Source organism: Sus scrofa, chromosome 13 (genome assembly GCF_054392235.1).
Source record: "Sus scrofa isolate SSC_HxYL_T2T_F1_AM1 chromosome 13, Sscrofa_HxYL_maternal_Yorkshire_Landrace_v2.0, whole genome shotgun sequence".
Classification (NCBI taxonomy): domain Eukaryota; kingdom Metazoa; phylum Chordata; class Mammalia; order Artiodactyla; family Suidae; genus Sus; species Sus scrofa.
In genome coordinates this window covers 188,704,219-188,730,435 of record NC_139395.1, presented here as the reverse complement: position 1 = coordinate 188,730,435, position 26,217 = coordinate 188,704,219, and the positions used below count along the sequence as shown (strand labels likewise).

The following is a 26,217-nucleotide window of genomic DNA, read 5'->3' as shown; positions in this document are numbered from 1 at the left end:
TATTAGCTGTTTTGGATTTGTTTTTGTTGCTCTTTTTTCTTCCCTTCTCTTTTTTTCTTCCCTTCTTCTCTTGCTCTCCTCTTGTGGTTTTATTACTATCTTTAATGTTGTACTTGAGTAGATTTTTCTTATTTGTTTGTGTATCAGTTGTAGATTTTTGGTTTATAGTTACCCTAAAGTTTTGATAGAGGAGTCTCTATACCTATGAGATTGTTTTCAGTTGTTGGTCTCTTAAATGTAATTGCATCTCCAGTGTCCTGCATTTGTACCCTCCTCTACTCATGATTTCTGATTTTGGTAGCATATTTGTACATGGATGATTTCCTATTTCCTATCTTTACTATATATATATATACACATATATATATGTATATATATGCCTTTATGATGAGCCTTGTCATTTATGGTATTTTTGTTTCTAGTTGTGGCCTTTTTCTTTTCTGTCTAGAGAAGTTCTTTTAGTATTTGTTGTAAAGCTGGTTTACTGTTGCTGAATTCTCTTAGCTTTTGCTTATCTGTAAAGCTCTTGATTTCTCCTTCAAATCTGAATGAGAGCCTTGCTAGGTAAAGTAATCTTGGTTGGAGGTTTTTCCCCTTTCATCACTCTAAATATATGGTGCCACTACCTTCTGTCCTGAAGAGGTTCTGCTGAACAATCTGCTGATAACCTTATTGGTGTTTCCTTGTGTGTTATTTGTTTAGTTTCCCTAGCTGCTTTCAATATTTTCTCTTTGTCTTTAATTTTGGTGAGTTTGAATAATATGTGTCTTGGGGTGTTCCTCCTTGGGTTTATTTTGTATGGTACTCATTGTGGTTCCTGGATTTGAGTGAGTCATTCCTTTCCCATGTTAGGGAAGTTTTCCTCTATTATCTCTTCAAATATTTTTTCTGTCCTGTTTTCTCTTCTCCTTCTGACACCCCTGTAATATGGATGTTGGTGCGTTTATCATTTTCCCATAGTTCTCTGAGACTCTCTTCATTTTTTTTCAATCTTTTTTCTCTCTTCTGCTCCACATCAGTGATTTCCCCTAGTCTGTCCTCCACCTTGCTTATTTGTTCATCTGCCTCCTGTATTCTGCTGTTGGTTGCTTCTAATGAATTTTTTATTTCAGTTATTGTGTTTTGCATCTCTGCTTGCTTAAGTTTTAAATCTTTAATATCTTTGCTCAGTGTTTACTGTATATTATCAATCTTTGCCTCCAGTTTATTTCCAATGTCTTGTATCATCTTTGGCCTCATCAGTCTACAGTCTTTTTCCTGGAGGCTGATAATCTCCAGATCACATTGTTGTTTTTCTGTTTTTTTTTTTTCTTGCTCCCTTATCTGAGTTATAGTTCTCTGCCTTTTCATTTTTATAGGTTTTTGGTGTGGTGTTGTTTTTGCAGACAATAGGGTTGTAGCCTCTCTTCCTTCTGATGTCTGCCCCCCTTGTGTCTGAACTTGATATGGGGGCTTGCTTCCCCTCCGATGGAAGGGATGATGCCTGCCCACTGGTAGGTGGGGCTAATTCATATCCCCCTGTGGGTACGGCTTTGTCTCTGCATGAGATTACAGGGGCTGTGTGTCTGGGGGTCTTTAGGCAGGCTGTTTACTGGTGGGTCTGGCCTGTGATTCCACCTGGATTACTGTTTGGCCTGGTGCTTCTCAGCACTGATGGTTGTGGCCAGATTTTCCCAAAATGGCCCCCTCCAGATAAACACATGCTGATGATTATTCCCAAGAGCTTTGCTTCCAATGTCCTACTCCTACAACAAGCCACAGTCACCCCTTGTTTTCCCAGGAGGTCCTCCAAGAACTGAAGTTGGTCCAACCCAGATTTCTGTGGAGATACGGTTTTGCTCTGGGACCCAGTGTACATGAAAGCCTGTGTGTGCCTTTCAAGAATGGGGGTCTCTGTTTCTCCCATGCCCATGAAGCTCAAGATAACAAGTCCCACTGGCCTTCAATGCAATATGCTCTGGGGGCTCATTCTCCCAGTGCCAGATCCCCATGCTTGGAGACCTGACCTGGGGCTCAGAACCCTCACTCCTATAGGTGAGTCTCTGTGATGAAGTTACTTTCCAGTCTATGGGCTGCCCACCTGTTGGGTATGGGGTTGCTGATATTGAATAATCACCCCTCCTACCATCTTGATCTGGCCTCCTCTTTTTCTTCTGTAGTAGAATATCTTTTTGAAAGTTTCCAGTCTGTTTGGTTGAAGGTTGTTCCTACATTATTATATGATTACCACAATCCATTTAACATATCCATTACCTCTCATAATTACCATTTGTGTGTGTGTTTGTGGTAAGAATGCTTAATATCTCCTTTCTTAGGAAGGCTTAAGTATCCAGTACTGTAGTGTTTAACTATAGTCACTATTCTGTACATTATAGCCCCAGAACTTATTAATTCACTTGTTAAGTATTGACCTAGCATATTAGATATAAGGATCAACTTATTAAGGAATTTTTTTCTCATGAACATGATAAATAGGACACTCATAACATTTCTTTTAAATTTTTTTTTCTTTTTTGGTCTGTGGAAACCAATCAAAAGAAAGAAAAAGTGAATAAATTATTATTTAGATATTAAGAAATTACCTATCAGATTATAATTATGTCTAGGAACTCTTTATCTTTCATCAATTTCTCATTTATTTTGCTTGAACTTTGTTCTAGAAAACTAAAGATGAGGGGGAGTAGGCCACAAAGGGGTGGTGATATAAGTGGAACTAATTATATACTGGAAATATATTATTACTTTTGCATTAAAGGTCAATTGTACTTTATGTATTTCATATTATCATATAGATCTCTAACTTCTTCAGTTTGATATGTTTGAATCTCCTTGTTCCACAATTTTTATTGAGCATATATTTTATTTTTGCAAATGATCCTTAGGATCTCATTGAGGTATAAACTTACATAATGCCATGGTACATATGAACTTCCTACATTATTTAGCATATAAATTGACTTCTGATAGGCTATAAAATTTTTTACACAAATTATCCAAAGTCCAGCTACTTAACATATCTTAATTGAATCATAAGAATTCTTTCTTTTAATGATCTAAATATATGTGTGTATGTATAAATAATAGTGCAAGTAAATTGGCAATTGCACAGTAAAAAATACACAAAATGTATATACATAAAAGATAATTATAAAAATGTAATGATCTAACCTATACATGAGTGAAATGGTACATCCACTATGAATTAAATGATTCTAGAAATCTTAATAGTTTATTTTTTAGGAGAAAAACAATACTTTTTCAATTTTTAAAAATGGGTTTAGAGGATATAGTATTCTTTCAAATGTGAGGAACACACAAAACACAAAAATCCATCAATTTTATTAGCTAAGGAATTTTCTAATGCCTGAACTGCCCTAGAAATTAACCTATTGTCAATGTTTACACATCAGTGCAATCTAACTGAAATTTCCACCTGAGTTAGTTGATTGGAACTTGTTAAATTAGTCCAACTATTTTATTTGTGTTGGCAGGCACATTTTCCTACGTGTCATGTGATTGACAGATTTGGTTGATGGAACAATGAACAATCATTCTTCCTCTTACCATCTCTTTAGCCTGAGGCATCCTCATTTACCATCTTCGTGCTTTTTTTTTTTTTTTGCCACCTCTCCTGGCTTCCTTAAATGCTCATAACATTTTATAATAATGCTAGGAGAAGCTTGGAATGCTCTGGGCACATTCCCTTCTCTGGTGAAGGCATTGATAAATTACACATCTTGTTCCTGAAAAGATTGAATGAAAGAATGGAATGCTGTGAATTTCAAATCACTACTGATAGGGTAATTCCAGTACTGTAGTCTCTGCCACAGAGAGAGTTTGGGAAGGAGAATGCTTGATTGTAGTACAGTGCCTGACAAATAAGCACTCAACAAATTACATTGATAAATCACCAATACATTAGGTCAATTTAAAAAATGTTGATGTTCTCTTTAGAAATACCTCTTCGATACTAACAGTGCTTAACTACACAGCACTGGATAACTCCCAACAAAAGTCCAAGCTCCACGGTAAATATTCCTTCTCTGTTGGTAAGGAGGGTGCTGCAACAAGCAGCAACCATCCAAATCTCAATTAGGCTTCTGTGCTTCATTGAGAGCTTGGAAATCCTAGTAGAGAAAGAAAAAAATAGTTTATGTAATTTCCATTGGCCTTCACTACAGTCATATAGGTTGTCATCTAAATCAGCTTATGGTTGGCAGCAACTGAGACCAGAAGTGGATTACCTGTAATCAGAACCATGTGCTTTATTATAACAATGAAATTAAGGAATGATATATACCAGTAATCATAATAATCTTTTGTCTTAAAGCTTAAAACACACAACCCTCTATTTTGTTCCCTGGAAGTATTTACAAATGACTTGAATTGGAACTGATTATTCTTTTCACAAAATGCAATGAATGCCATTTCCTCATGTCTTGTAAGGTTTTACAACCTTCAAAAGAGTTAATGTCCATTGGTTGATTAGTTTTATGCTTTCCCTAGCCAGCTCATATTTTTTAAGGCTAATAATTTTTAGGAGCAGTGGCTGAAATTTCAGAGCATAAAGTGTTTTAGTGTAGGAAAAGAAAGATAAAGACCAAAAAAAAACTTTGCCAAGGAACATATATTGTCTTTTTGACTAGAGACATCTAGCCAGTGTGACACAAAAGAAAAATGCCCCATATTAGTGTTTTGTTTCAAGACATATGTAATCATAATGTCACATCTAACTCCCTTTTCCTTGATCTTGACATGTTAGCAATGTTCTGGTCAATAAGTTATTGAAAGGCTATTTCATTACTAGGCATTAGCCTCTTAGATACAGACCATCATCCTATATTTTGGGAGGAACATGAGATAATCAGAGGACATTAGTTTGATGGAGAAACAGTCACCCAAGTTCTTCCAACAAAATGGGCAAAGCACCATGTTATTACCTGTTGCCTGAAAAAGAGATAAAAAATATCCAAAATGATGCTTCTTCCACTTCAACACTCCAACTCCCAACAAATTATGCTGCTATAAAAAGAATGACTAATTATGTTTCCACTAGGTACTATAAAGTGTCCAATTATGGGTCTAATTAGAAGGGAAGGATGTAAAGTAATGGGCCTTTATTTAGAAATGTTGATATTCTCAGGACACCTTCTAAAGTGGTTTCTGTGTTTTGTTTTATGTATTACATTTATTCTACCTTTCTGCAACTTGCTCAGATTTATCTCAATAGGACAAACATCTGTCACATCTTGCATATTGCTTTAATTTGATTGTCCCTGACCCCTTAGGCAAATACAGACAGGTGGAAAACATACTGGCTATTTCACACAACATCTGTAGTCACTTTAGCCAGTCTTTTTTATGGCTTATCACAGCATGAGAGGGTTGCAGAAACCAAACTGCTTCTCTCTCGTTGTAGCAATGAAAGAGAACCAGGTGGAATTCCATCCTCTGTTTGCTTGAGCAACTCTGTACCACTTAGCATGTACAAATGCTGGCCAAGGAAAGACATGCCTGGTGGCAGGACTGGTCCTTAAGAGTTAGGGGAAAAGAGAGAAAAAGCTTAAAAAATGGACAGGGTATGCCTTTCAATTAACTCATTATCTTTATTCTGTAATTCCAAAGGAATTTAATAAATGACCATACACACAAACACACACACTCATGCACTCACACATTCATATACAAAATGTCTTTAGCAGCAATTTGACATAATTAATGAGGTTGCTCTGGCACATCTTGAGGACAGCATATTAGTCACAGTTAATGACTTGCATAGCCTCCTCAAAGAGCAATATATCCTTATTAAATGTTTCTAGCATAGAACCAGGGAAGACCTTAAAATATCCTATGGTCAACAACCCTATATCCAATATCAGTAAAGGGATACACCCTTAAAATAGCCAGAACTGATAAGATGATGATGAATATGATGCTGATGATGCTGGTGATGATTTTTAAGTAGGTCAAAACAAAACAGGAATATATATTCTCCAAAATATACTTCATGACAGTCCTAGCCTATAATCACTATTTAAGTCAAGAAATCTTTTCTTGTAACTGAGTTTTTACCCTAATTCAAGTCGATTTTCTCTTGTGTAGACAACAATGGAAATGGAGAAAAATTGCTAAGCTAGTACTTAATCAACTTGGAGATAGTTATTAACTCATCCTCCTGCCTTCTGTGCTATAAAGTTAACTTCTTTAGTCTTTCTCACTAGAATTGATTTTCATCTTTTAAAATGTTATTATTTAAATTTTTTTGACCCGCTAATGTTTTCAAAGCATAGGAAGGAGACTACCTCTGTCACCCGGGAGGTAATTACCAATGTTGTCTCTAAGAATGAAGATTCTTGGATACCTCCATATACATGGGAGCATGGAAGAGCTGTGCTTGGGACCTAGAATCTTCACTTTTAATGTGAATCTTGGGGAGGTCCTTCTGCATATTGAGGTGTGACTGCCAGTACTCTAACATCTCTTCATTATCCAGATACCTTTTTCAGCAAGGCACAGAAGATATATGATCTCTAGTAAACTTTTCTGTTTCATTATTTCACTATTTCTGTGTTTCAGTTTAGCCAAAGGATAAATATGGGCCCCTCCGGTCTATTTTTAACCCTTCCATATTTTCATCAATAGTCTCTGATCATTCTTTCTGAAAGTATGTCATCTCTTTCTAGCATGTCCTCCTAATATGATTACAAAGTGATTCCTATTACTCTTTCCTTTCTAGTCTAACGTATATAACTTTCCCTCCAGCTCTCAGAGACCTGCACTTCTCATTTCCTTGTCTCTACTCAATTTCATGTAACTTTTTAAAAAAGTTCTTACTCAGAGGGTTAAGGATCTGGCATTGCTGTGAGCTGTAGTGTAGGTGGCAGACTCAGCTCAGATCCTTCATTGCCTTGGCTGTTGTGTAGGCCGGCAGCCACAGCTCTGATTCAACTCTTAGTCTGGAAACCTCTATATGCCACAGATGCAGCCCTAAAAAGACAAAGGACAAAAAAAAAAAAAAAAAAACAACAACAACAACAAAAACTTGCATTTCATGTGTATTTATTTTAATTTATTCTTGAATTTATGTCTCAACATCATTATGTTTTAATATCCCACTTATTTTCCTAGCATTTGGTACCAGTATCCTATAAAACTTTATTTCACAATCCTGGCATAATTAGTTGCATATACTTCTGTTGTATATGTATTACGGTCATCTGTGAGAGCTTTTAGAAGATACACAAGAACACTCTTTGAGGAAATAGCAACCAAATCAGTTCTGCTTATTTATAGGTTGAGATAAAGTTTTTATGTAGACATTTCAGATCAGCTCTTCCTTTTATACTACAGCCATTCCTTCTTGTTTCTCCCTAGTTATTTTCTGCTTAATTCACTGTTTTCTTACATGAGATTTACATGCCCAAAGAACACCAACATTTTGCTAAACCCAATTCTTGATCTTCCTTGTTCTTGACCACTTTTTAGTGTTTGCTATTGGCGACCATCTCCTATTTCAAATTCTTCTTACCTTGCTTAGGGACTATTCTTTTCTCTCCATACTCCTAAACTTGCTTTTCTTCCCTTTTCTATTATTACACACAATCTATGGGTTTACCTAGAGTAAGGTCCTCCATTGTGTTTGTTTTCTCTCCATTTCTTTGGAGGACAGGACACATTTCTATAATTCCTGTGGACATTTCTTAACCAAAACACCCCAGTGTTTTTCTTTGGCTTAAAGACTTTCTCCAGCATTTCATTACTCCATCTCTGCTATGATAGTCATATCTATAATCCTATTATTTCTTCATTTGTTGTTGCACATTTATTCCTGAAATATTTAGAACCTAAATGGATAGAGCGGAGTTCATCATACTTTTCTGTTGTCATTTATTTCTCTCATTTTCCTTTTATTTATTTATTTTAATAGAGAATAAGTTCTAAATCACCATGTAGCAGGTTCAGATTTGAAGTCACTGTTACTTTATTTCCTTACCTCAAGTATTATCAGAAGCTATTGCTTTCTTGCACCAAAGTTTGACTAGGTCATGTGCACTCTTGGAGTTGGATGAGAATTTGGCAATTATTCCAACAAATATTCTTTAAATATACTATCAACATTTATATCAGGATGAAACTCATTTTCTGTTATTTAAAAAGGGTATGCAGAGAGAGATGCATCTACTAATTATCTTTCATTGTCCATAGTAGCATCAATATTTTGTAAAAAGGTGTCTCAACATGTTATTACTTCAATTTTCTGGTGTGATTTTTAAACTCCACATTTTCTTGAAAATCTTATTTTAGGATTTAAATCTAGATAATAAATTCTTCATTCTTAGTATATCCCACATTACTTATTTTCAGAAGTTTAGACAGTGGTGATCACCAAATTTAAGCAGCTAAATAACAAAAGTTTAAAACATACATATCATAAAACTCCACCCCATCCTTGTGGTTTCCTCCCAAATTTGGGACTATTTTTTAAAATTTGCATATTAAAAGAGTGCTGTATATTTGATGAGGCTGAATCAATTTACATTTTTAAATCCAATGGTATTTTTATGGTTTTGCATCTTTGGAGAGATAGTGTCATAACTGACTTACAAATTAATACAACTTTGTTTCTTCCTTACACTATCTTCCTAAAAACTATTTTATACCTAATCATAGGGTCTCAATTGTCTTCTTCAAATTTGCCTCTTCATCTGGCATTTATGTTCAACCAACTTCCTTTTTCATTTTTTACTAGAAGTTAAATCTCTCTCATTTTCTCTCAAACACAGTTGTGTTAATTTCAACACCTGGTCTTTATTTATGTTACTCTCTCTGCTGGAATGTCAACAAACATTTATTGAGCAAAATCATTTAGAATATGGCCTTTTGAAATCAGAAAGAACAGAGAAGAACTCTCGTTCTATCACTTCAGAGCAGTATGACCTTGCATTGGTAATTCAACCACTCTAAAATTTACTTTTCCCAACTGTACCTTATAAATAATGATGCTTATTAGGTAATCACTATTGGATGAGAATATTCAATCATATGATACATTTTTTCATTGTTTGCAAAATTCCTTGTACAAATAACTGCTCAATCATTGTTAGCTCTTTATTATTACCAGTAGTAATAGTTGTGGTAATTGTGATCTGCTAGCAATAGTGAGGTAATCCTAGTAATACATAAAGCATTACATCAGATACAGGGGATACAACAGCAAAGATGTTACTCTTCCCTTTAGTGAATCTACAGTTTACAGAGCAGAAAAGAAAATTAATCAAATACTTGGAGTAAAGTCTATCTGCTACACAGCAGGTGAGCCTGAATTAGTTTCAACATCTTGAGAGTTCTCCCTAATGGAATGAGGCTTTGAGATAAGAAAATATCAGAGTTAATCATGTTAATTCGAGGAGGGAAGTGGGGAGAAAGGGCATGCTCAGGCAGAAGGAGCAGCACTCATGAGGGCCTGGAAGTTGAGGCATATTGGAGGAAAGTAAACAAGTGCTGTGTTGCTGAAGAGTGGTCTACCTGGAAAGTAAAACTGTCAAGAGATTAATCCAGGGAGTTAGGAAGTATTTAGATCATGGTCTTCTTTAGGATTGAGAAAAGACTTTGTATTCCCTTGGAAGAAAATAGTTTAAAAAGGATGTTGAGCAACAGAGTGACTTAATTGAAATTTATTTATATTGGACTACAGTAACAGATAACTGTAAACTGGGCAACTCAAGACAAGTAAATGTATTCTTACAGTTCTGGAGGCTGAAAGACTGAAATAAGGGTATCAGCAGGCAGGGCTGTGCTCTTTCTGAAGTCTCTGTGATTGGGGGGAATCCTTTCTGGCCTCTTCCTACCTCCTCATGGCTCCTGACAATCCTGATGTCCCTTGGCTTGTAGATGCAGCCTATCTCTGCTTCTGTCATCTCTCCATTATCTTTTAGTATTCTCTCTGTTCTTTTTTTCCCCCTGTGTCTAAATTAAGACTTATAAGGACACCAGTCATTGAATTGGGGCACACTAATATAATACAGCCTCATATTAATCTGTTTCCAAATTCACAGGTATTGAAGGTTAGCATTTAAAAATATCTTTTGGGGAAAAAATAATTCAACCCACAACTCTGATTAGCATGGTGGTAATTAGGAGAATCGATTTTAGCAGAACAATTAGAAACAGAAGGATGGTGAGAAGGACTTAGCAGGAGAGCAAAAGAATAAGAATGGTGGCCTGAACAGGCATTATGCTAATGGAGAAAAAAATGCATCAGATTTCACAGATTCATTAAGTTAAATTTTCCAAGTATAATCAATAAGAGTTGCATATTGATAATTATTTTGGGAGAGTGGGTAAGATAGAGAAAGTCTAGGATGATTAATTGTTTCTTGCTTGGCCAAGTGGATGAATGGCAACACTGAGAGGGAAAGAGTGAAGAGAAGTTGGTATGTCATGAGAATGAAAGACCCATCATTTTATTATTCAAATACCTGTTCTGTTTCTACAAAGTACTAGGCTATAGATACAGCAGTGAGTCACACAGTTATAGGCCTGCCCTCATGGAGCTTGTGGCCTTGATTTGGTCATGTAGGAGTTGATTTTTGCTTAGTAGAAATTCCATAAAATTTTAGAGTTTAAATCATACATCTACTGTCGTCATCAATGTTTTATAAAATTGCAGCTGCCTCTGCTTTTTATCTGTTGAATTGCTGGCTCTTCATTCTCTGGCCTGGATACTTTCCTGAGAAAAGACTGTATAATCTTTGGATGTGGCAATTTTCTATTTATAATTCATCTGCCTATGAAATTGCCTTCTGCATCACCTGGCCTTTATTGCCGGCATTTTTCTTTTTTTTCATGCTGCACACGTAGATTCTGACCTTAATATGGTCAGTTCTTCTCAACTAACTTTCTCATCTTTCTTCCTAGCTAATCAGTTTGGATAAAAACCTGCTTTGCCCTATGCAGTGTATTCAATCCTTTACTCCAAACCACATGATTTTGTCCCCTATCTTTGGGTACTTGGTTGGAGGGTTCATCTCAGTTTGTACAATTATTCATTGATTCCAGAGCTTCAAAAGCACATGCAGCTATGGCTTTAGGATCTTTCCATAGGCTTGGCATGATTTTCTGCTTGTCTTCATCATACATTTCCAGGTTTTTCTAAGTTTCAGATTTCATTCATTCACTCATTCATTCATCAAACACTCATTGAATGTTATATCATTTCAGTCATTGTGTGTGCTCTGGGCAGTGCAAAGACTAATGTTAAGTCCCTATTTTCAAGGGGTTAAGAATGGAGATATAGATAAGTCATCTGAAAATTATAAAAGTTTGCAATGTATGCTAAATATTAAGGAGAGTACACAGGTGGAGCGCATATTCTGGACTGGCTAGGTAATGGAAGAGAAATCAGAGAAGACTTATCAGGACAAGAGATAAAGAAGCCAAATCATATAGTTTAGGTAGAAACTGTTCATGGAAGTGGTGTCACGGGAGAATAGAGGTGAGGAAGTGAGGATGAAGTTAGGGAGGAAAAGGGCACAGGAAAGGTAAACAGCAAATGTAAATATCAAGATGTGTGAGAGAACATGATCATTCTAAAATCACAAAAGTGTGTGTGTGTGCTGTGAAAAAGAAATGGAAGGAAGAGATAAGACTAGACAGGTAAGTAGGGCCGAAGTAAAAATTTATGTGCTTGTGTGTCTTCTCCCGATCTGATGTCTTATATGAAGGACTCATTCATCTTCAGCTGTGTCTGGAGTCCTGACATTTCTACATTCCCTCATAGTTTTCCTTTCTTTCAATGTCTGTATGTTCATGTGAGTAGAAATGTGTTCTGAAATGTAGGTTTATGCTAGGTTATGGGGCCCTATGAATGCCACGTGCCATGCTGAAGAGTCTGGCAGCCTTCATATATTCATCACATTCTCACATAGAAAACAATGTAGTGGTACCTGTTCATTCATATCCACATTTTTCACATTAAAGCTCCCTTGATGAAAACTGGAGGAGGAAAACAGTAACCAGAAATTGGAAAAATAAATTTATAGTGATATTTAATACCTATGTGCTTAACAATAGATTAGAAAAAAGTCTCACTTTTGAATTTGGAAGGTTTATAGAACAAAGAGGGAAGTAATTATGTTTTAGATATTTATTAGGACATGAAAGTAATGCACAGAAGAATCATTGAAAAATAGTTTCAGAAATGGGAGTAGTAAGTGCAAAGAGATTAAAGAATCTAAATGAACAGAACTTTCTTCTTCTTGTACTACGTTATACTCACACTATATATATATTTTTTTTTACTTAAGGAAGAAGGATAAAGAAATTGAAAATGAAAATATTAATGATGGTTTTTATCACATAAGATCCCAATATTACTTTATGTGAAATAAACAAACAACCCAAGAGATGGTCAATAAATAATAAGCAGGGCAAAATTTTTTAAGTTATTAAAACTTACATAAGGATTATCTTAAGAATGATGATGGTGAAAAATTTTTAAATATTTCATGAAAGGGATTAGACATAAGACAGATGAGGAAATACTTGTGGCTTTGCTTTTCAAATATAAAGCAAGGTTGTGAGTAAAATATTCAATCCTCACGAAGTAAACTTTAAGAAAAGCTTTCACTGAAGGATTAATATTGGCTGCCAGCAAATTGATTTGATATTATCAGAAAATATTCATAATGAGAACAAATAAAAAGCAAAAGAGAGAAGGGAACAAACATTTAATAGGCATCTACTATATGAGGCGCTTTATATGTGTTGTCATACTGAATCTTTATAAGAATTCTGTGAGGTAGGTATTATTCCTATTTTATGTGTGAGGCAAAGAAAGCATAAGTAGCTAGACCATGGTTTTATAACCAGTGAGTAGGGAGATATTCAACTACTTTCTCAAAGTCTGAGCCTTTTCTACTATAACGTAAAGAATCCCCAAGAACAAAACTTGTTTTTCTAAAACTTATAGTAAATGACGTTAAATTTTTCCTCCAATTAAATTTCTGAAGGCCTAGTGGATTTTGACAACAATTCCCCAAGTCAACACATTTCTTTTATGGTGGTCCATGTCATTAGCATAAAGTACAACACATTCTATGTCATAGTAAATGACATGCAATAATATGCTTTACTGGATGATATTTTTTTGCTACACCCATGGCATATGGAAGTTTCCAGGCCAGAGAATGAACCCACACTATAGCAGTGTCCCAAACTGCTGCAGTGACAATGCTGGATCCATAACATACTGGCCACAAGAGAACTCCTTTATTTAATGATGTTGAGGAGAATGTACAACTAGGTCATAGAAGCAATTTTATTTCAACATATTATTGAAATGGAAAGTCCATAAATATGACCATTACTTTCAGAGATCGGACTCAAAACATCGCATTTGGGCCTGCTCAGGCCTAATGAAGATCAGTCAGAAGCCTTTTGGAGAGAGTTCTCCCACATCAAAGTGCTAAAACCACATTGGTCCCTCCCATAAATCCCAGATGCCTTATGCTTTTCATTAACCTCACATTCCCATAATTTGTAATTTTCCTTAGAGTCCCATTTTCACACTCCTTCCTCTCTTCTATGTTGAATTTGACTTTTATTTCTATGAAATTAGTCTATGAGCTTAGTCTGCCCCTGCTCCATTCAAAAGGTTAAGTGGAAACAATTTGGGTAATGTACTTTAAAGAGAAATAACCCTATTCATACTCAAATGGTTTCAATGTAAAATTCTATGGTTTTATTATTTTGTGTATATCAAATGTAAATTTATTGGAATTAAATCAATGAGAGAAGAAATGAAAATGAAGAAATTGCAAATAATGCATTAGCTATGATTAAATTGTTATTCCAATACTATGAAAATAAAAGTTTATGCTGAACCTTTTAAGACTATTTTAACATAAAGCCAAAAGTGTTGGGGCATGTGGGAATGTAGATGGAAAAGCTTTCACTAGAGTTAATGGTGAATGCCTTTTGGTCATAGGTCAAACAATATAAACTCCTATCTGGTTTTATATTTTTACATATATAATTGGTATGGCGGCCAGTCTCCAAGATGTCTCCTGAATAAACCTGTCTCTGCATATTCATGCTTATCTATTCTTACCAATTGAATCAGTGCTGATTGATTGGCCAATGGAATACTGAGTAAGTGACAGCACAAGCCTTTCAAGGCTAGGTTATAAAAGTCATTGTAGTTTCCTCCTTGGTCCCATTCACTGCTTACTCTGAGGCAAGCCATCTGCCATGCCATGAAGATACCAGAGTAGCCCACGTGGAGAGGAAATAGCTTGGCATTCCAGGGAGTAGAAACTGGCTCTGCCAGCCCCAGACAAGCCTTTGGATGATTGCAGCCCCACTAAAATGAGATGGCAACCATAGAGACTCTGTTACCTTCCTGAATTCCAAACCTTCATAAACTGAGACAATAATTATTATAAATTTAAATCACAAAGTTTGGGATGATTTGTTATACAACAATAAATAATTCAATTGGATAACGTGCTACATCAACTAGACCAAAAGAATAAAATATCTCAATTTTCTGCTTTTCCTCAAAGCCATGTTTCAAGAAATCTGTAATGATTTCCTCTAAGAATAATTATTGGGAATGATTATTTTATATTATAGCTAACAATTATCAGTGATAAATTAGGAATGGGATAGAGATACCATGGCATTTTGAAAAACCCTCAGAATATGATAGCTGGAATAGTATTTTAGACTATTTAAAAAAACTGTACAACAATAAAATAAAAATCTTTTTTTCTGTACTCAGCAAATGTTAATTGAGCAAATATATGTGTTGGCCACTATGTTAGGTACGAGGGATGAAGTTAACAAATGATACAGTTTTCTCCATGAAGTTCAGATATGTACATCAGTGAATTTTAATGTTAAATTAAAATTAAATAGAATCTGGAGTTCCTGTTGTGGCTCAATGGTTAGCGAATCCAACTAGGAACCATGAGGTTGTGTGTTCCATCCCTGGCCTTGCTCAGTGGGTTAAGGATCTGGTGTTGCTGTGAGCTGTGGTGTAGGTCGAAGATGTGGCTCGGATCCCACGTTGCTGTGGCTGTGGTGTACGCTGGCGGCTACAGCTCCGATTGGACCCCTAGCCTGGGAACCTCCATAAGCTGAGGGTAAGGCCCTAAAAAGCCCCAACCCCCCAAAAATTAAATGGAGTCACATTTTTATATTTTTATCTTCACTGTAGTTTTCTATCAATATAACAGTTTCCTCTTAATTTCACTGCTTCTGATAAGGAGCCAGCTGCTTTCTCAATACTGAGAGAAGAAAATGAGTAAAAATTTCAAAATTCTTTTGTTTTTCAGAGAAATTATGGAGTTATAATCAAACCTCAGTTCATTCATTCCTTCATTTCAGAAGCATTTATCAAATATCACCTACATATTATTTCCACATCCTTAACCATATTATCACATTAGAAGATGCAAAAATGGCTTAACTCTGATAGTTCCTTTTCCTTAAAAAAGTTTAAAAGATGTTTATTATCCTTTATTTTATAATCCCTGATAAAATAATTAAATGTTGTTATTGAAATATACAAAATAATTTTTAAAGTTTTAGCATTTAATAACATAACAGGATGAAACTACATCAGAGAAATGAGATGCTACTATGTCGTTTTATTTTATTTGTTTGTTTGTTTATTTATTTGTCTTTTTAGGGCTGCACCTTCAGCATATGGAGGCTAGGGATCCAATCGAACTGTAGCTACTGGCCTATGCCACAGCCATAGGAATATGGGATCCAAGCCGTGTCTGCAGACTATACCACAGCTCACATTAACACCAGATCCTTAACCCACTGAACAAGGCCAGGGATCAGACTCACGTCCTCATGGATACTAGGTGGATTAGAAGTATTTTGGGGGGGGGGTCAGTATTTTACTTTGTAAAAAAATAATTGAATAAGGGACATGGAGGAGACTGGAATACAGTGGTCAAAATGTGTTTTATTAATTAATTTCTGCTTTATAAATAGGGAGCCAGAATTTTTCTCTTTTTTTTTTTTTTTTTTTTAATTTTCCCACTGTACAGCAAGGGGGTCAGGTTATCCTTACATGTATACATTACAATTACATTTTTTCCCCCACCCTTTCTTCTGTTGCAACATGAGTATCTAGACATAGTTCACAATGCTATTCAGCAGGATCTCCTTGTAAATCTATTCTAAGTTGTGTCTGATAAGCCCAAGCTCCCGATCCCTCCCACTCCCTCCCCCTCCCATCAGGCAGCAAATTAAGTTGAATGAGTGTTGAGAAAAAAAATTTCGCTTCTAACAAAGACGCTTCAGATAATATAATTCATGCTTGAAATGTGTCTGTATTCAAATACACAGCAGAATCCACAAGGCAAATGTATATACATTTTTGTAAAAAAAAACAGAGATCTGTAATAGTAATTTATATAATAATTTTCATTAAGAGAAAAATTCTCCAAGAAAACTTGGAGAATTTACTGTTATAGCAATAGTAATTTATATAATAATTTTCATTAAGAGAAAAATTCTCCAAGAAAACTTGGAGAATTTACTATTACAGATCTCTGTTTTTTTTTACGAAAATGTATATACATTTGCCTTGTGGATTCTGCTGTGTATTTGAATACAGACACATTTCAAGCATGAATTATATTATCTGAAGCGTCTTTGTTAGAAGCGAAATTTTTTTCTCAACACTCATTCAACTTAATTTGAAAGAATTCAAACTCAAACAAAAGAATAATTTAGAGTTCACTTTCAGGCTAATAGTTAATTAGCAATTTTAATAAAGAAAGTGGTTTATCGGGTGTCTCACTCAAGTGCTTTAGGTTAATACTTGAAACAGAAAAGTTGAATTATAGCCAAATTGGAACAAAATTTTAAGAAATCATATTTAAGGTATCTCTTTGCTTTCCCAGGAGCCCTTAAATTTTTACTTTTCAGAAAAATGAACCTAACGATGTGCCTTTTCTTTCCCTGGTGACTTTCTATAGCTTAATTAACTGATTCAGGTCAACTACCTGGTTCATCAGTTTTTGAACATCTGAGACTTGGTCTTAAATTCCCTTTTGAGAAATGAATTCCCATTACAAAGACCTCATGGGTGCATATGCGTGGGAAAATAATTTTGAGTAATTAGGAATTAATGATGACCTTGCAGGGGATAGAAGAGGACATAATCATAAAAGTTGAATATACATCAGTAGGAATGAGTAATGAATGCCTATTAGCATAATTGGCTAGCATTAAAATGGAGGTATCTACAATTATTATGGTTTGGAAGTTTTTTAAGGAAATGAGGAAGTACTGAAAGGTGCCACCCTTATACTACTCTTGAAATCTCATCAGTGATAATTTGGAAGTATATATATATGAAATTGTTAGAGCTGAAATCTGGGAAACTAGTGGAACAAAAAGAGAAAAAAATCACATTAAAATAGAAAAATGAAGTAATATTGCTGTGTATTAGACACTTATTTTAAGGAATAGCAATCTAGAATTTGGGCTCTGTGTTTGACTCATTGCTTTCCAACCGCTTAGCCACGTGGTCTTAGAAAAATTGCTTCTCTCTGCCTTCAAAGATGAGTATGATGTTAGAAATTACTTCATAGGCTTAAGATGAGGAAGATATGAGTTAATAATAATACCTGCCTTTCTCATTTATGTTACTGGGTAATACACAAACCATGCCACAACTTAATGGCTTAAAAAACAATTTATTTTCTTCATGGTTCTAGTGGTTGACTGGCTTATCTGAACTGTTCTCATTTGGGGTCTCTCATGCAATTACTGGCAGATGTGGACTGTGACTGCCACCATTTAAATTATCAAGTACCTCACTGACAAGACTGGTGGGTTATGCTCAGTCTGGGAGCTCATCCTGTCTGCGTGGTTTGGACAAGACCAGCTCCATTATTTGCAGGACCCAATGCAAAGTATAGGGTTTCTTGTAAAAAAAAATTTAAGAATTTCAAAACAATGATAGCACAGGCTGCATGCTTATGAATCTAGCTCTGAGCTTGAGCTTCTTAAAGTATAAATGGGTGGGTCCTAAGAAGTATCCCAAGACCATGTATTCTAAAAGACCCAGAAAGAGGAGTTCCCACTGTGGCTCAGTAGGTTAAGAACCTGACACATTGTCCATAAGGAATGTGGCTTCAATCACTGGCCTCTCTCAGTAGGTTAAGGATCCAATGCTGCTGCAAGTTGCAGTGCAGGTCACAGATGCACCTGGCTCTGGTGTTACTGTGGTTGTGGCATATGCTGGCAGCTGTGGCTCAGATTTGATTCCTAGCCTGGGAACTTCCATATACCTCAGGTGCAGCCCTAAAAGAAAAAAAAAACAAATGATTATTAGAGAAATACAAATCAAAACTACCATGAGATACCACCTCACATCAGTCAGAATGGCCATCATTACTAAGTCCACAAATAAGAAATGCTAGAGGGGGTGTGGAGAAAAGGGAACCCTCCTGCACTGTTGGTGGGAATGTAAGCTGGTAAAACCACTATGGAGATCAGTATGGAGATACCTCAGAAATATATACATAGAACTACCATATGACCCTGCAATTCCACTCTTGGGCTTATATCCAGACAAAACTTTCCTTAAAAAAGACACATGCACCCACATGTTCATTGCAGCTCTATTCACAATAGGCAAGACATACAAACAACCGAAATGTCCATTGACAGATGATTGGATTAGGAAGATGTGGTATACATACACAATGGAATACTACTCAGCCATAAAAAAGAATGAAATAATGCCATTTGCAGCAACATGGATGGAACTAGAGACTCTCATACTGAGTGAAGTAAGTCACAAAGAGAAAGACATATATGATGTCACTTATATCTGGAATCTAATATAAGGCACAAATGAACCTTTCCACAGAAAAGCAAATCATGGACTTGGAGAATAGACTTGTGGTTGCTAAGAAAGAGGGGGAGGAAGTGGGGTGGTTGGGGAGCTTGGGGTTATTGGGGTTAATAGATACAAACTATTGCCTTTGGAATGGATAAGCAATGAGATCCTGCTGTGTAGCCCTGGGAACTATGTCTAGTCACTTATGATGGAGCATGATAATGTGTGAAAATAGAATGTGTACATGTATGTGTAACTGGGTCACCATGCTGTACAGTAGAAAAAAATTGTATTGGGGAAATAACTATTAAAAAATGATTAAAAAAAAAAGTGAAGACCCAGGAAGAAGTTGTAAGTCTTCTTATGGCTTGGCTGGCCACATTTCTATTTTTTAATTTTACATCACAAAGCCAGGCCAGATTTAATAAGAGGATAGTTGAATTCCATCTCTTGATGTGAGGGGCAGCATGTCCTTATAGGGAGAGAAAGAATTGATGGCATCTATTTTTGGAGATTATCTACCACATGACCATGAATTTTTTATAATTTTTAAAAGTGATAACTTATATTGCATAGTTAGCAGAGTGCCTGTCCTATAAAAATGGTTGTATAATAACCACTGCTGGGAGTTCCTGTCATAGCTCAGTGGTTAACGAACCCAACTAGTAACCATGAGGTTGTTGGTTTGATCCCTGGCCTTACTCAGTGGGTTAAGGATCCAGCATTGCCATGAGCTGTGGTGTGGGTCACAGACATGGCTTGGATCTCCCGTTGCTGTGGCTGTGTCATAGGCCGGTGGTTACAGCTCTGATTAGACCCCTAGCCTGGGAACCACCGTAGTGTGTGGCCCTCAAAAGACAAACAAACAAGCAAACCATTATTATTGTCCTACTTTACAGTCAAAAATCTAAAGTCCATGGCTTTGTATATCTGTTATATATCTGTGTTAAATATGCATATATTATCAGATTTTATCTTCACTGTTCTATTAAATTTGTTCTGCAAAAATATTAGAAAGACCAATTGTTAACTGACACTAGATTCTGAAGTGACTAAAACACATTCTTAAGGTAATTATTAATGAGTTTAATGTTAGTCTCAATGATAATAAGGCTTATCTTTTACCTAAAATTGTTTTGCAAAAGTGGATAGTTTAGCTTTGACTTTTATGCCTATTAAATAACCATCTGCCACCTGTAGTCTATTGTCTTGCTGCATTTATCACAGATGAGTGCAGAACAAAAAAATGAAAATAAATTGCTTTAATATAATACTCTTTTTTCACACTTTGCCATAAAGTGCCACATTCCTTGAATGCATCTTAGCTAGTGTGTAACTTGGGATTCCAGGTTATAAAAGCTTTTTATAATCTTTAGTCATTTAACACTACCTACATCTCATTTGATGGCTTTTCTTTTCAGTTTGTGCCAAAAGCAATATAATTTTTCAATTAGGAAGCAAACATACTTTTTAAAATGAGATGCTGTTTCTGACATACAAATTTTGTTTATGGGTACCAACAATATTCTAGGAAACCTTGTGTATAAAGATAATTATAAGTGAAAAGTACTGCTAAATGATCATTCAGAACACCACAGAACCATTTATCCTGTTGTGATAAAGACAAAAGAATATAGTCAATTACAAAACTATGTTCATTTTATTGTGCAAGACTCTCAGAAGGCACTGAGGGAAAACATTTTTAAAAGTCAGTACACAATAATGTCAACCCATGTTGAAGGAGGTCACAGAATAGAATGTAAGGAAATCTATGATTTAATTTTAAGTAGTTTATATTTTTTATGAGTGGCTAAGCTATAGACCTTTCATGTTCAATTTACAAAAGTACACCTTTTATGAACTTGGCCCTTTTCTTATTTTCTCTGAACTCTTATTCTCTTTTATTATTTTTTTCTTATGCTGTCTCATCTCAAAGATGCCTTGTATACCATAGGTTCCAGGTATATTAAAATTTTTGATTGAAGTATAATAAACTTAAATTGCATATAATGTAATTGCACACATTGGAGAATTTCTGAACACATATTTGTATCTAGCATCCCAGAAGTTATTCTCATACTCCTACTCTAAACTAGCCCCTTTCTTTCCAAAGGAATCACTGTCCTGACTTCGACCAATATGTGTTATATTTCCCTGTTTTTATGTTTTATATTAATGGAATCAGGCATATGGGCTCTTCCATGTGTGGCTTCTTTCATTCAAATTTATATGTTTGAGAGATTCATCCATATTGTTGCATGTGGTAATGTCATTTTTTTCTTTTTGCTCTATCATCTTCCTTTGTGTGAATATACTATGACATTTATCGGTTCCATTACTATTAGGCATCTAGGTTGTGTCCAATTTAAAGCTTTTACGACTAGTGAAACCATAAGCATTCTCTTACATGTCTTTTGGTGAATGTCAAGGCATAAATTTAGCAGTGTAAAGGCTGAGTCATTTGCTATGCATATGTTTAGTTTTAATAGATGCTAACAATTTTCCAAGTGGCTATGCCAATTAAGACTTCTATCAGTGATGTATTAGAATTCCAGTGACTCTACATTTTTGTAGTCTTGGTTTTTTGTTTCTTTAATTTTAGTCATTTGGGTCAGTGTGTAGCACTGATGACTAATGAGGTTAAGCACCATCCCATATGTTTATTGGCCATTTGGTTAACCTCTTTTGTGAAGTGTGTCCATGTGTCCAAGTGATCTGACCATTTGAATATAAGATATAAATTATTATGAAGGATTATTTGTATTTAAATATTAATTTGTGGGAGTACTTACTGATTTTTAGGGTTTAAAAATATATATACTAAAAGTTAGTGTTTTGGAGGCTATATATAGTATGAATATCATCATGAACCTTTTAGGTTGTTTTAGTAAGTTATTAAAAGTGTCTTTTTTTTTTTTTCTTTTTTGGCAGCACCTGTAGCATATGGAGGTTCCCAGGTCAGGGATCAAACCTGTGCCACAGTAGTGACCTGAGCCACTGCAGTGGCAAAACAGATCCTTAACCTAATTAAACATAAGAAAACTTCTTAACAGTGTCTTTTTTTTTTTTTTTTTTTGGTCTCTTTAGGGTTACTCCTACAGCCTATGGAAGTTCCCAGGCTAGGGGTCGAATAGGTGTTGTAGCTGACAGCCTACACTGTAGCTACAGCAATGCCTGATCCTAGCTATGTCTGTGACATATACTACAGTTCATGGCAATGCTGGATCTTTGACCCACTGAGAGAGAGACCAGGAATCAACCCTGCATCCTCATGGATACTAGTTGAGTTCATTACCACTGAATCACAGCAGGAACAGCAAGTGTCTTTTTAATGAATAGAGTTCTTCAATTTAATAAGTATAATTTAATACTTTTTTCTTTTAGTTTAGCTTTTTCTGTGTTTTGAGAAAACTTTGAAGATGTTTTCAAAGTTTTTTTGTTTTTTGTTTTTTTTTTTTTTTGGTTTGTGGGAAGGAGGTCCAGTTCACCACATATCATTTATTAAAGAGAGAGCTTCCTTTCTCCACCATAACACAGTGTTAACTTTCCCTTGAACTGGTAACTGTTACTTATAGGTCTGCTTCTGGACCCCCTATTCTCTTTGTTCTTAAAACAAATCCATTCTGTCTTAATTAACCAAATATATTTCATGCTAAAAAAACTTCAATCATTTAATAAGAAAGAAAAACATTATGGTTTTTCCTTAATAAAAATAACATATTCTAGTAAAGTTACCATAAATTCAAATTTAACACATGGAATAATAACTTTTATTGCTTTTCCTTTAAATATGGAACATATACCCCACTGCGTGAAAGATTAATATGTCATAATGTGGCATTTATTTTACTTTTACTCAACTATTACCATGTGCTGGATGCCAAGAATGAAAAAGTAACTAAGATTTACGTTCTGCTCTCAACATGTTTGGAGAGGGAGAAAGGTGTATAAATAGCTAAACACAATATGAGCTGATATGCTATAAACATTGAATAATCTTGGATCTGGTGGGAATGGTGACAGGTGAGCTGGACTAAAATCTGGAAGAAAGCCAAAAGGCAATTCTCATAAAACTGGATGGAAGCCCAACAAGTCTGAGTTGAACTCAACCAGTTTATAGTTTTCTAGAACAATAAAACTGCAAAACAACAGGGAGAAAAAGTTGATGATATTGAAGGAAGTGTAATTTTAATGGAATCTAAGTATCTAATTAAGGAGATGAAAAGAAAATTGCTAATAGGAATAAAATAGAGGGGCCAGACAACTGGAAATCCCTGTAAGAACAAAGAAGGGTGCAATAGGAGTTATAGAGAGAGAGCTAGCAAAAAAGATAGTATGATTTGGTTGGGGAGTGGTGTATTGCAATGCAAATTATAGGTGGAGGAGTAATTCAAGGCATTGCTACAGGAGTGGGAGATTTCAGATGAGCTGAGGTGAAGGTCACTAGAAATAAAGAAGGTAATTGGAAGATTAGGGTACTGGTTGGGTCTTACTCACTGATGTAATTCAGTGAAGTAATTCAGAACCATGACACCAGATGGAGTGGGAAGAAAATACTAAGGTTCCTAAGGAGTGAAAAGAATAAGGATTTTTAGTTGAGGGGAAGAAGAGAGTGTTTTTATCAGAAGTCTTCCAACTCCACGTAGCAGTAATTTTGACATAATTGTGACTGAGTAATGGCCCCAACATGTTGTTGAAAAGCAAGAATGGTGCTATTCTCATCTCACAACTCTGGAGTGAGTGGAATCTCTGAGAACTAGTGTCTTCCAATTGAGAAGTTTATATGGGAAACTATATCTTCAGGAAAAGCCAAGTTTCTGCGAGGCAGGGATGTGATGGAAGCCACTGAGGATGACTAATATTCTATCTGGTTTAGTTAGAAGGTTTGGGAGAAAGGAGAACAACTGGAGTTAGTCATGTCAAAAAAGGATCTATAAGGAAGGGGAGTGCAAGGGTGGGGGTAGATAGAGAAGAAGCACGTTTGTGAGCTGATGTGGAATAAGCAGGGTCCAAGGATTTTTAAAATAATTAAACTCAGAAATCCCTAGGAAAGTTGACATCTGGCAGATATCCTGATGATTGGTTGTCTCTTCCATAGGTATTCCAAGTACAGTGATGAGAATCCTTAATGTAAGACTGAACATACTGATCTTAGAAGTTTGGTTTTATTCTGTATGAAAAGAACAGGATTGTAATCAGCAGAATAAATTAAATGGAAGGAGAAAGACTGCAGAAAACCAGCTGGAATAATCAGTAACAATAATTCAAAAAGAGAGACAAAGACAATGAAAGTTGAGATGGCAAGGAGAGACCAGATTTTACAAAAACTTCAGAAGTAGAATTAACGTTCTTGGATATGGATGTGAGATTAGATATGGGCAATGCAAGAGAAGTAATCCTTGAAATTAACCTGGTTTCCAGATTAGATATCTGAATAGATTGCAGGCAAGATGATTAACTGAAGATACAGAGGAGGCAGTGTATATTTAGGCTGGTATTTGGAACTATCTTTTCTATGCCTCCTCAACATCCATTGACATCTGTTTAAAACAATTCCATATATTTCTTGAAGAAGGATTCCGCCTCCTTTTAGTCCCATGTTTTAAATATAGCTAACTCCACTGCCAGTAACAGAGATGGCCAATCCTAATATGGGATAGTCTTGCCCACACTGATGGAAATTTTGGTAAGAGAAAACTTCTCTTTGGGTTCTGAGCTGCCAAGAAATGACATAAATCTAAATCTTCTGGATACCCTAATGAATGGAGCTAGAACAGAAGACAACTGAGATCTGAGATGGAAAAATCAGGAAATTATGATAAAAATTTTCTGAGATCCTAAATGCAATCATTTCTAAAGTTGATGAATCCTAGGAGCTTTCTAGTCTTTTCTCCTTCTTTCTCCTAAAAATTGCCTTTCAACCCCCTTTTTGCTATTTTAACAATACAGAGTCTTGATTAATATAGTTGAAAAAGGAGTATAGGGCAGATATTTTTTCATTTAGAAATGTTAAATTTGAGGTGCCTGCACTAAAACCTAATAGAGATTGTTAGTGGGCAATTACAACTAAAGAGTCTGAAACTCAGAGGAGAAGTCAAGGTCAGAAATAAAAGGGAAAAGAAATATGAAAGACTTTTGAAGTCATGGATACAGAAAATTCATCTAAGATGACCAGAGAAAGCAAGAATTGATGCAGCCCAAGGATGGGACTCAAATCTGTGTTTAAAGGTCAGACCATAGAGCAAAACAGAAGAGATAAAGAAGGACTGGCCGGAGTGGTAGACAGTTAAGAAAGTTCTGGACAAAACTAGAGGGGTGGGAAGCAAGTTTCCAAGGTGAAAACACTTCTGGAACCTAGAACATTGGCTATTCAAAGTGGCCCTAAAGGAAATTGTTTCTGATTAGGAACAGCATGATCAGCTGTCCCGGAATGTAAACCAGTTAAGCAGACTTTAGTTCAGCTAATTTTTGTTTTTGTTTTCTTTCAGTCCCTGATTTTCTTGGCAAAAGGACTAACATAAAAGTAGGTAATTTTTTTTCCCCTTTAGATATTTTATTCGTAATTCTAAAATTTTCAACATTCTGAGTCTCCTTTATGTTTATTCTTTTCTCATTTTTTTTTTTCTTCTTTTTAGGGCTGCACTCATGGCAATGGAAGTTCCCAAGCCAGGGATCAAATCAGAGCTGCAGCTGCTGACCTATGCCACAACCACAGGGATGCCAGATCTGAGCCATGTTTGCAATTGGGTCAAATTGGAGCTGCAGCTGCTGGACTATGCCACCGCTCACAGCAACTCCAGATCCTTAACCCACTGACAGAGGCCAGGGATCAAACTTGCACCCCCATGAATACTATGTCATTTTTTCATTCCACTGAGCTACAATGGGAACTCCTCTTTTCTTGATTTCTAGCTCCCTTCATTATTCTGTTTTTCCTTATCATTTGCTCCCTCCCTCCACTTGTTGAACTTGTATTTGAAGGGAGATTGGTACTCGTGCATGTGTGCAGGATTTTTTCTTTGAAATTTAGAAACTGTGTACACGTATTTCCTCACTTGTCATGTGTCCTTTTTGACTAAAAATTGCATTTCCATGTTTCCTGACTTCCCTCTTTCATTACCCTTTGCTCTAATCAACACTGAGTTTCAAAGGAAAAATCAGTTCAAATTTCAAAAATTTGAAGATGTTAACATCCTTAAGAAAACGTGAATGAAGCTGACTCATCATTTGAAGGCAATCCTCAAAGAAGAGTCACAAAGGTGCATTTCAGGATTAACAACAATACTGAAGTAATAATTCTAAGAGTCATCATTAACTAAACACTCACTCTGTATTAAGCA

The 26,217-nt window shown here is 35.6% G+C and overlaps 1 protein-coding gene across 1 annotated transcript in view; it reads left to right on the top strand.

Annotated features, from left to right (window-relative positions):
* The window catches only part of LOC146397805 (uncharacterized), a 1,134,194-nt gene that overhangs the window by 11,670 nt on the left and 1,096,307 nt on the right, over positions 1 to 26,217 (top strand). Inside the window, exon 4 of the transcript XR_014823714.1 lies at positions 25,366 to 25,400. The gene's annotated coding sequence lies outside the window, so the exon portion shown is untranslated. The remainder of the gene's footprint in view (positions 1 to 25,365; positions 25,401 to 26,217) is intronic.